This window comes from Myxocyprinus asiaticus, chromosome 35, assembly GCF_019703515.2.
Source record: "Myxocyprinus asiaticus isolate MX2 ecotype Aquarium Trade chromosome 35, UBuf_Myxa_2, whole genome shotgun sequence".
Lineage (NCBI taxonomy): Eukaryota > Metazoa > Chordata > Actinopteri > Cypriniformes > Catostomidae > Myxocyprinus > Myxocyprinus asiaticus.
This window is the reverse complement of record NC_059378.1, coordinates 10,838,939-10,850,316: the sequence shown is the minus strand read 5'-3', so window position 1 is coordinate 10,850,316 and position 11,378 is coordinate 10,838,939. Positions and strand designations below refer to the sequence as shown.

The following is an 11,378-nucleotide window of genomic DNA, read 5'->3' as shown; positions in this document are numbered from 1 at the left end:
AGGAGAACAGTGGTTTGGGACGGGCTGTCTCGCAAAGAGAGGGGCCACAGCTGGACGGAGTCATAACAGACTGGGACTCAGAACTGGACCAGCACCAGTTAACCTGGTGGATTTCTTGATTTAGAAATTTGTGAGGCAAATTTGGATGTGAGCTGCATTAGTAACTAGCTTTGTACAGTTTGGTTTTTACAGAGTGGTTTGTAGTGTGTTGCTATGCGGTTGATAGGGTGTTCTGAGTGGTTGCTAAGTGGTAGCTAAGACTTTGTGAGTGGTTTCTAAATGCTGGCCCAAGCCTCTGTGATATTGTAATCCCTAGATATGGCTTGGGTCACACCTTCACAAATTTATTCAGCTGTTTTATCGACCACTAGGTCGATTGGTTTTCCCCAGAGATATTTCATATAATATAGAAACTGTTGTATTAATCAAGTGTATCTAGTTTTAATACAGCTCAAGTCTTTGTTGCTAATTCTAAATGTCACGTTAGAATTAGTAACGAAGGATGCACTGCTTTTCTTTCTCTCTCTCTGTGTGTGTGTGAAAGTGAAACGGGGGGAGGGGTAGTGCGGTGCTTCCACTATAGCTATGTAAGACTGATTAGGGCGAAATACACTGAAACATTAAAAGTTATTTCGGATAATAGAAATTGTTGTATTGATCACATTGCGGGAGTGCAGCTCTATTTGTCGGTCGCGACTCGAGACTTAGTGTGTGTGCACACGAGTGTGTAAGTGCGGGGGAGACGAGGGAGTGCGAGGGCTCTTTTGACCGAAATTGTAATAAATGTAGGATATTTTACACATTGTTTGACGTTCTTAACCGATTAACTTTAACCAATGTCTTTGTTTTAACTGGTTACTTTGTTGTGGTAGCCTGTAGAAAATAACTGAAATAATTTTCTGAAGTGATATGGAACTGTTACGCGGTCAAGACCTGGAACTACTTTATAGCCGTGCGTTTCCTTGAAAAATAATTGCACACCTAAGAACGTCCGTGAACCAATCAGAATCAAGCATTCAACAGACCCGTGGTATAATAATTACTAATTGCCAGAAATAATTGTTTAATAGTTCTCAGTTCTTCAAATGAAAACTGATATAGCTTGAATGTTGCTCAAAATACCACTGAATAGCCAGAGTTGGACGTTCTCGTTCTAGCAACATGATCACATGAGAAGTTAACATGTCATTACAGAATGTTCCGGTACCCTGACATCGATGACTAAGTTCAGGCATAAAACTCTGAATGGCTCAAGCTTATTTGGATTTATTTTGTGTTTGCAAATCAGCTCGCTCACATGTGATATGTCAAGCCAATCGGCTCACAAGGTGCAAGCTGACAGGTCCTTTGATGTGTAATTGGATAGCCAATTAACCGGTAAGCCGGTTTCACTGCAGCATGCTGCGAGAGTTTTCTCTGAAACCGTCCACCTCCACATGTCTATATCTGCTACATGGGGATTGTATTTATGTCTAATTGTGCAGCAGCATGTCATACATGTTTGATGCAGCATGTCTTGTGTTTTTCTACTTGTGCAGCAGCATCAGCATGTCCACATGCTCAACTCAGTATGTCTGTGTATGTTCTAGCTGTAGCAAGTCTCCATACTAACTTTGCAGTGTAGCAGATCTAGTCTGCCAAGACCAATATCCTATCAAAATGTGATACCCACATTAACATGCTAAAACTTTCAGAGAGTTGTCATGACTAAAACCACATTCAGTCGAGTTACTAACAAGCTCCATCTCCCATCAGACATTTTTGCACCAATTCAAATGTGTTCACCTTTTCCTGTGGCACCACTGATAGCGCGTTGTGCAAGCAGCCTCAGAGACACAGGTTCTGGTTCCATGGAAACCAGGAAGCAATCGCGTTCACATAATCAATGATCACCGAGATTCAGAGGTTACATTTTCCCTCTAAGATTACATTTTAACCCCACTGAAGGTTAATCTTAGGGATGGGGTTTGGTATAGGGCATATGGTTAGTAAAATATACTCAAACGTGCCCATTCATTCAACAACACCTCCAGCTTCACCCTCTGGGGGCAGTACTTCAAATTTTGGTAAGCACAGACTGATTTTAGCTGAATACATTTTGACTTAAATCTGTATCTCGTATCATTGTTGCATCAAGGAGAGCATTTCTGAACAAACTGATGCATACACTCGGCGTAAACTGACCCTGCTCTGTGGGTACACCACCCTCTATTGTGACGCGGCTCTGCTGCTGAACTCTCCCACTCCATCCATCGCTGAATGCCAGACATACACTGCCCCAATGGAAATAGATCCAAAGCAGCCTGCTATCAAAGTACCCACTGTTGCAGTAGCCAAGGAAATGGCATCTCCACATCAAAGGAGGAAAAAATAGAATCTCTTTTATTTCATTTGAAGAGTAAAAAAGTGAGCCACACTACTCACAAATACACAAACCTAAATGCTTACAAAGTTTCATAGCATTCAGTATATTACTAAGCACAAAAGATCAGCCACACCAACATGCAATTCCTGTGCTGGTCTATGCTGGTTTACGCTGGCTGGTGCTGGTTAGTGCACAGCCATGTTGTTCACCAGCAAAACTACTGGTGAAGCTGGTTGACCAACTGACAGCTTTTCCTCCCTGGTGCATTGCTGAGTTTCATCTTGAAGCTGGAGATTATGCACAATCCAGTTAACTACAACCCCAGAGGAAATGATGACAGAATTTTCATTTTTGGATGAACTATACCTTTAAATCCTAAAGTGTACTCTCACAGACAAATAGCCTATAAATATAGGTTAACCTCAGCAGCAGACAGCAAAGGGTCAACAGTAACCTACAAAGGAAGGGTGTGCAGGGGTCTGGCAAAGAACCAAACTATGTTGACTCCTCTGCCCAACCTGATTTACCACCCATCCTGTCTAGTAAGGCAGAGAGGCAAGCGAAACCAAAAATACACCCACACTTTTTGTTCCTCATTTTAGTGACACCCTTTCTTTGGGGTAACAGACTATAGCCATGCTAGTATAAAACATGCTATAACCAACTTCTCCGGCATTTTCTAAGGATTCATGCTCATACTTAACACTCCCCTGGCTGACACTCAGACAGCTCTTTATGAGACAGACAATTTTTGAGACAGTGTCGGTGCATGGCTACACAGCAGCCTGTTCCTTCCTCTATTGTGTTATAATAATCAAGAGTGTTGATTCTCCGAAAATCTAAAAGAGAAAACCTTATTTTAAGGCCTATCTTCAAACTCAGTGCCTCTTTGCTTGACATCATGGAAAAATCAAAAGAAATCAGCCAAGACCTCAGGAAAAAAAATTGTGGACCTCCACAAGGCTGGTTAATCCTTGGGAGCAATTTCCAAATGCCTGAAGGTACCATGCTGATCTGTACAAACAATAGTACGCAAATATAAACACCATGGGACCATGAAGCCATCATACCGCTCAGGAAGGAGACACATTCTGTCTCCTAGAGATGTCTGTATTTTGGTGCGAAAAGTGCAAATCATTCCCAAAACAACAGCAAAGGACCTTGTGTAGATGTTGGAGGAAACAGGTAGACAAGTATCTATATCCACAGTAAATGAGACCTATATCGACATAACCTGAAAGGCTGCTCAGCAAGGAAGAAGCCACTTCTCCAAAACTGCCATATAAAAAGCCAGACTAGTTTGCAAGGGCACATGGGGACAAAGATCTTACTTTTTGGAGAAATGTCCTCTGGTCTAATGAAACAAAAATCGAATTATTAGGCTGTAATGACCATCATTATGTTAGGAGGAAAAAAGCTGAGGCTTGCAAGCCGAAGAACACCATTCCCAACCATGAAGCATGGGGGGTGGCAGCATCATGTTGTGGGGATGCTTTGCTGTAGGAGGTACTGGTGCACTTCACAAAATAGATGGCATCCATGAGGGAGGATAATTATGTGGATATATTGAAGCAACATCTCAAGACATCAGCCAGGAAGTTAAAGCTCGGTATCAAATGGGTCTACAAAGTCAAGGTATTGGAGTGGCCATCACAAAGCCCTGTCCTCAATCTGATTAAAAATTTGTGGGCAGAACTGAAAAAGCATGTGTGAGCAAGGAGGCCTACAAACCTTACTCAGTTACACCAGTTCTGTCTGGAGGAATGTGCCAAAATTCCACCAACTTATTGTGAGAAGTTTGTGGAAGGCTACCCAAAACGTTTGACCCAAGTTAAACAATTCAAATGCAATGCTACCAAATACTAACAAAGTGTATGTAAACGTCTGACCCACTGGGAATGTGATGAAAGAAATAAAAGCTGAAATAAATAATTCTCTCTACAATTATTCTGACATTTCACATTCTTAAAATAAAGTAGTGATCCTAACTGACCTAAGACAGGGAATGTTTTCTATGATTAAATGTCAGAAATTGTGAAAAACTGAGTTTAAATGTATTTGGCTAAGGTGTATATAACTTCTGACTTCAACTGCACATATATACACTGGCGGCAAAAAGTTTGGAATAATGAACAGATTTTGCTGTTTCGGAAGGAAATTGGTACTTTAATTCACCAAAGTGGCATTCAACTGATCACAAAGTATAGTCAGGATATTACTGATGTAAAAAACAGCACCATCACTATTTGAAAAGTAATTTTTGATTAAATCTAGAGAGGACACATTTCCAGCAGCCATCACTCCAACACCTTATCCTTGAGTAATCATGCTAAATAGCTAATTTGGTACTAGAAAATCATTCACCATTATATCAAACACAGCTGAAAGCTATATGGTTCGTTAAATGAAGTTTAACATTGTCTTTGTGTTTGTTTTTGAGTTGCCACAGTATGCAATACACTGGCATGCCTTAAGGTCAATATTACGTCAAAAATGGCAACAACAAAAAAGAAACAGCTTTCTCTAGAAACTCGTAAGTCAATAATTTTTTTGAGGAATGAAAGCTATACAATGCTTGAAAATGCCAGAAAACTGAAGATTTCATACAAAGGTGTACACTACAGTCTTCAAAGACAAAGGACAACTGGCTCTAACAAGGACAGAAAGAGATGTGAAAGGCCAGATGTACAACTAAACAAGAGAATAAGTACATCAGAGTCTCTAGTTTGAGAAATAGACGCCTCACATGTCCTCAGCTGACAGCTTCATTGAATTCTACCCACTCAACACCAGTTTCATGTACAACAGTAAAGAGAAGACTCAGGGGTGCAGGCCATATGGGAAGAATTGCAAAGAAAAAGCCACTTTTGAAACAGAAAAAAACTAAAAGAAAAGGTTAGAGTGGGCAAAGAAACACAGACACTTGACAACAGATAATTTGAAAAGAGTGTTATGGATCTTAACCCAATTGAGCTTTTATGGGATCAGTTAGACTGTAAGTGCTACAGGAAGTGTGGGGTGAAATGTCACCTGAGTATCTGGACAAACTGCCAGCTAGAATGCCAGGGATCTGTAAAGCTGTCAGTAGCCTAGTTTCCATCCACTTTTCGCGCTATTTTGTTATCGACAAAGTGAAAATGCGTAAAAAGTCTTCTGCCTGTTTCCATTCAAATGGCCTTTTATTGAAATTGGTGTGCGTGATGACGTCATGTCTAAAAAAACACTTTGTCGCATAAGTTTTGGTTTATCGAAACAGAAATCTGCCCTTAAGCCGTTTCCATACAGAAATGTGTGTTTATCGCTAATTCGCCTCCCAGATGTCCCTAATTTTTTTCCTCCGAGGTTTTGGTAAAATGGGGAGATTATTGAGACAATTCATTGAAATTAGCCAGCTTACTGTCATTTTAATTTCACAAATCAGAAGAGGAGGAATTGCAATCAATAAGGAACAGTTGCCCTTCTGATAGGACTGTAATATTGGTCCTGATGTTGCGCCTATCGCAGGTTGCCACCGGTTCCGACCCGAAAGCGAATCGTCATGGCCCTGTTCAAGCTGGCAACCTGCACCAAGTAGCGGGGGAAACTTTCGACCTTAGTATACGGACCATCAATCGATGTTTATATGCTGTGTGCACAACTATTAAAGAAAAAATGATGCAGTGTAATATCAGGGTTTACATATATGATACATTCCTGATATTCAATAGGCTATTTTGAACAATCATCTAATCTAAAGCATTGCCACAACTGCATTATGTCCTGGATATTTCTCCAGCAACTTTTAACGACCAATTGAACTTGATTATTATCTCAAATTAATTTTAGCGTCATAATGCAATTTAAATTTTCTGAAGAAGCTCAACAAATGCGATCCGAGGTAAAGAGGGTTAGATTTAAAATATTTAAACGTTTTAAAATTTTCAAAAGCACGTTTTCTGAAAGTGAACTCATTGGACAAATAGTTCTGATAGTTTATTGTCTTGAAAAAAAGTGTAATTCAGCCGACTTTTTTCATCTACAGAACAGGGTAAGGCTAATTTAAGTTTGTGTAAAGAAAAGGCATATATAGGTCTAAAAAAAAAAAAAAAATTCATTTGGTAATTAATTTTTTTAAATTAAAGCTTTTTTCGTTTGGTAATTTATTTAATTTAATACAGGGAATTTTGCCGGCATTTTTTCAAAAGTAAACTAAACAATAATTTAATAGAATTGGGCTGTAAGTGTTCCAAAAAAAAAAAAAAAAAAAAAAAAAAGCACACTGATGCTTTTCTCCTAGTATTGTGTATTTATTTTTAATTTAAAACATCTTTGTGCATAGAAATATGTTTTATGGGCTAATTCCGTGACTGCCGTCTATTATTTTGAATGGTGTGGAAAAGCAACTTTAATAAATAAATGGATGGCTACCGCGATTAAATTAATCACAAACAGTGGCCATTCATTTGTTCTCCTTGCACTTGTTGATGTGAATGATATGAGATATTTGTGTTGCCACTCCTGGAGTGTCATGTTTGCAGTATCGGATCTATAAGCCGTCAAGATCAATCCATAATCACGTACAATAAATTGGCTTTTAAGGATATATACCTTGTCATCATGATTAACACAAGCTAACGACTGGGGCAAATTCTGTCATGTGACACTACATTTTTGCATTAATGCCAATTTTCTCGACAAAAAGTGTTTCCAAACCATTTTTTTTTGCGACATTTGATGTATCGACATAGAGTTTATGCACTACAGTTAAATGGAAAAATATTATGTCGACACTTGTGAAATTTTAAAAATGAAATAAATTAATATGGTGGCACAATTATATTTTTGTCTACAAAACTAATTTCAAACATTTAAGCATACAGGCTGTCGGTTGATAGTCAGTTACCAGTGTGTTGTTAAGAGAATATAATTTATGACAGTCCGGTGTGAGATAATAAGATTAATAAAGTGCAGTGTTGATATATATTGATCGTGAGAGATCAAGAGTTCAAAAGTCTGATTGCTTGGGGGAAGAAGCTGTCATGGAGTCGGCTGGTGCGGGTCCTGATGCTGCGATACCGCCTGCCTGATGGTAGCAGTGAAAGCAGCCCATGGCTCGGGTGGCTGGAGTCTCTGATGATCCTCTGAGCTTTTTTTCACACACCGCCTGGTATATATGTCCTGGAGGAAGGGAAGCTCACCTCCGATGATGTTTCTGGCAGTTTGCACCACCCTTTGCAGGGCTTTGCGGTTGTGGGCGGTGCTATTGCCGTACCAGGCAGTGGTGCAGCCAGTCAGGATGCTCTCTATGGTGCTGGTGTAGAACCGTTTGCAGATGTGGTGGTTCATTCCAAACTTCCTCAGCCATCTCAGGAAGAAGAGGCGCTGATGAGCCTTCTTCACAACAGCCTCAGTGTGGACGGACATTGTGAGTTCCTCTGTGATGTGGACACAGAGGAACTTGAAGCAGCTGACTCTCTCCACCGGTGCTCCATTGATGGTGATGGGGCTGTGTTCTCTGTCTTTTCTCCTGAAGTCCACCACAAGCTCCTTGGTCTTGCAGACGTTGAGGGAGAGGTTGTGCTCCTGACACCAGCAGAGTGTGCACCTCCTCTCTGTAGGCTGTTTCATCATTGTCAGTGATCAGACCTACCACCGTTATATCATCAGCAAACTTAATGATGGCATTGGAGCTGTGTGTTGCCACACAGTCGTGTGTGTACAAGGAATACAAGAGTGGGCTGGGAACACAGTCCTGCAGAGCTTCAGTGTTGAGGGTCAGTGATGAGAAGATGTTGCTGCCCATTCTAACCACCAAGCATCTGCTTGACAGGAAGACCAGGATCCAGCTGCACAGCGAGCTGTTTAAGCCCAGAGCCTGGAGTTTCACATAAAGCTTGGAGGACACTATGGTGTTGAATGCTGAGCTATAGTCTACAAACACCATTCTCACATAAGTGTTCCTTTTTTCCAGGTGGGAGAGAGCAATGTGTAGTGTAGATGCAATGGCATCATCAGTGGAGCGGTTGTTGCGGTAAGCAAACTGCAGTGAGTCCAGTGAGGCAGGCAGCACAGAGCAGATGTGATCTCTGACTAGTCTCTCAAAGCATTTGCTGATGATGGGGGTCAGAGCAACAGGACGCCAGTCATTTAAGCAAGTGATTTTGGATTGCTTTGGTACAGACACAATGGTGGACGTTCCGAAGCATGTGGGGACTACAGACAAGGAGAGGAAATGGTTGAAAATGTCTGTAAAAACACCAGCCAGTTGGTTCGCGCATGCTCTAATGACGCGGCCCAGAATGCCGTCTGGACCCGCGGCTTTATGGACATTCACCCGTCGGAAAGATCAGGATACATCCGCTACAGAGACTGATCTAACCTCTGTAACCGGCGCGAGAGCTCTCTCTGCGAGGGCAGTGTTATTTCCCTCGAAATGAGCATAAAAAGTATTTCGCTCATCCGGGAGAGAGGCAGCGGTGTTCACAGAAAAGTTTTTATTCCCTTTGTAGTCCGTGATGATATTAATTCCCTGCCACATGCTTCTAGAGTCGGTGGTGTTGAAATTTCCTTCAATCTTGTCCCTGTACTGGTGTTTGGCTGTTCTGATAGTTTCGGCGCCATCTTGAGTCCAGTGATAAATAATTAATAGACCAATAATTAAAAGATGAAGCCTAAATAGGGTGAAGTCTAAACCTCTGGTTATTGTAATATTTTCTAGCTAAGTGTACATAGAAACTAAGGCATGATTATATAAAGTTATTTTAACTTAGAGGTCATGACCTCTGGGTAGAAATAATGTTACTAAGTTAACTCTGCCTTTAAGCAGCTTGGAAAAGTCCAGAAAAGTATGTCCTTTAGACAATTAGCCAATTAGCTTCTGATAGGAGGTGTACTGAATTGGAGGTGTACCTGTGGATGTATTTTAAGGCCTGCCTACAAAATCCATGCCTCTCTGCTTGACATCATGGGAAAATCAAAAGAAATCAGCCAAGACCTCATAAAAAAAAAATTGTGGACATCCACAGTCTGGTTAATCCTTGGGAGCAACTTCCAAATGCCTGAAGGTACCACGCTGATCTGTACAAACAATAGTACTTAAGTATAAACACCAAAGGACCACGCAGCCATCATACCGCTCAGGAAGGAGACGCATTCTGTCTCCTAGAGATGAACGTAGTTTGGGGCGAAAAGTGCAAATCAATCCCAGAACAACAGCAAAGGACCTTGTGAAGATGCTGGAGGAAAAAGGTAGACAAGTATCTATATCCACAGTAAAATAAGTCCTATATCGACATAACCTGAAAGGCTGCTCAGCAACCACTCCAAAACCGTCATAAAAAAGCCAGACTACAGTTTGCAAGTGCACATGGGGACAAAGATCCTACTTTTTGGATAAATGTCCTATGATCTAATGAAACAAAAATGTAACTGTTTGGCCATAATGACCATCGTTATGTTTGGAGGAAAAAGGGTGAGGCTTGCAAGCTGAAGAGCACCATCCCAACCGTGAAGCATGGGGGTGGCAGCATCATGTTGTGGGGTGCTTTGCTGCAGGAGGGACTGGTGCACTTCACAAAATAGATGGCATCATGAGGAAGGAAAATTATGTATATACATATTGAAGCAACATCTCAAGATATCAGCCAGGAAGTTAAAGTTCGGTCACAAATGGGTCTTCCAAATGGACAGTGACCCCAAGCATACCTCCAAAGTTGTGGCAAAATAGGTACTGGAGTGGCCATCACAAAGCCCTGACCTCAATACGATAGAAAATTTGTGGGCAGCACTGAGAAAGCATGTGCGAGCAAGGAGGCCTACAAACCTGACTAACCTTACACCAGTTCTGTCTGGAGGAATGGGCCAAAATTCCAGCAAGCTTGTGGAAGGCTACCCAAAACGTTTGAACCAAGTATAAAGGCAAACACCAGCTGACCTCCAACTCCTCAAAATAATCTGCCTGGTGATCACCACACAGGTCAGAACCCAATTCTCTATGTGATTATTCCCCACATCGATGACCGCCCCATCGCCCAAAACACAGAGTCTGGGGCAAAACGAAACCTGAGTGCCCACCACTTCACACAAAAAACTCTGAACCTTCAACCAGAATTCCTGGATCTCAATACACCACCAAAGAACATGGGCTGTTTCTCCATCCTCCGATTGGCATCGCCAGCAGGTGGGTGTGTCTTTAAGACCAAGCCTACACAATCTAGAGGGGGTCCAACATTTCACATTCTTAAAATAAAGTAGTGATCCTAACTGACCTAAGACAGGGAATGTTTTCTAGGATTAAATGTCAGGAATTGTGAAAAACTGAGTTTAAATGTATTTGGCTAAGGTGTATGTAAACTTCTGACTTTAACTGTATGTGCTTATTTTGTTGTTATTATATGTGATATGCCTTTAAAGAGGATGATGTGGAATAGAGAAAAGCTCACATTCTTTTAAAAACACAAAACAAAAAAAACACATGCGGACTGATATGTTGCTCAAGTGTATAGCTCTTTGAATGTGGTCAGAATCTATCCCTGACCAACTCCGAATGTGGTTTCAGTGATCCAGTCATTATACATCTTGGGTGCATTTACACATGTCATTTGATGTGGTGAAGTGCTATCCTATAGTGATGCGATCACCAAAAATGCATGTTAATGCAAGGTGTAAATGGGGCCTAATTAAACTAGCCACTACAATGACCCATGGGTGACTTGTTTCAAAGTGTTTGTTCCCTGCTCATGCAAGTCATACACTTCATACCGTCTTTTGCAATGCCAATTACTACCTGACCTCTTGACTCTGAATCAAAGGAAAATATTTTTGTTTACCATTGCAAGACAATGCTGCTATTGAGTGCTGTTTTACATATAAAAGAATCTTTGAACATCTAAAATGCTGCAGCATACAGTTTGAACCACAAGCAATACGTTTCTTGGAGTTTCAAGCTTTCTCGAAAATATTTTTTAAAACAATGTATAAAAATGTCTTATTATGCTCGGCTATGTGGAAATGCCTTCTTTGAAAGGTGGAATGT

At 40.9% G+C, this 11,378-nt stretch overlaps 1 protein-coding gene across 3 annotated transcripts in view; it reads right to left on the bottom strand.

The window, feature by feature from the left end:
• LOC127426146 (transcription factor EB-like) overlaps positions 1–11,378 on the bottom strand; it is a 57,990-nt gene that overhangs the window by 25,566 nt on the left and 21,046 nt on the right. The gene's annotated exons all lie outside the window — the stretch shown is intronic.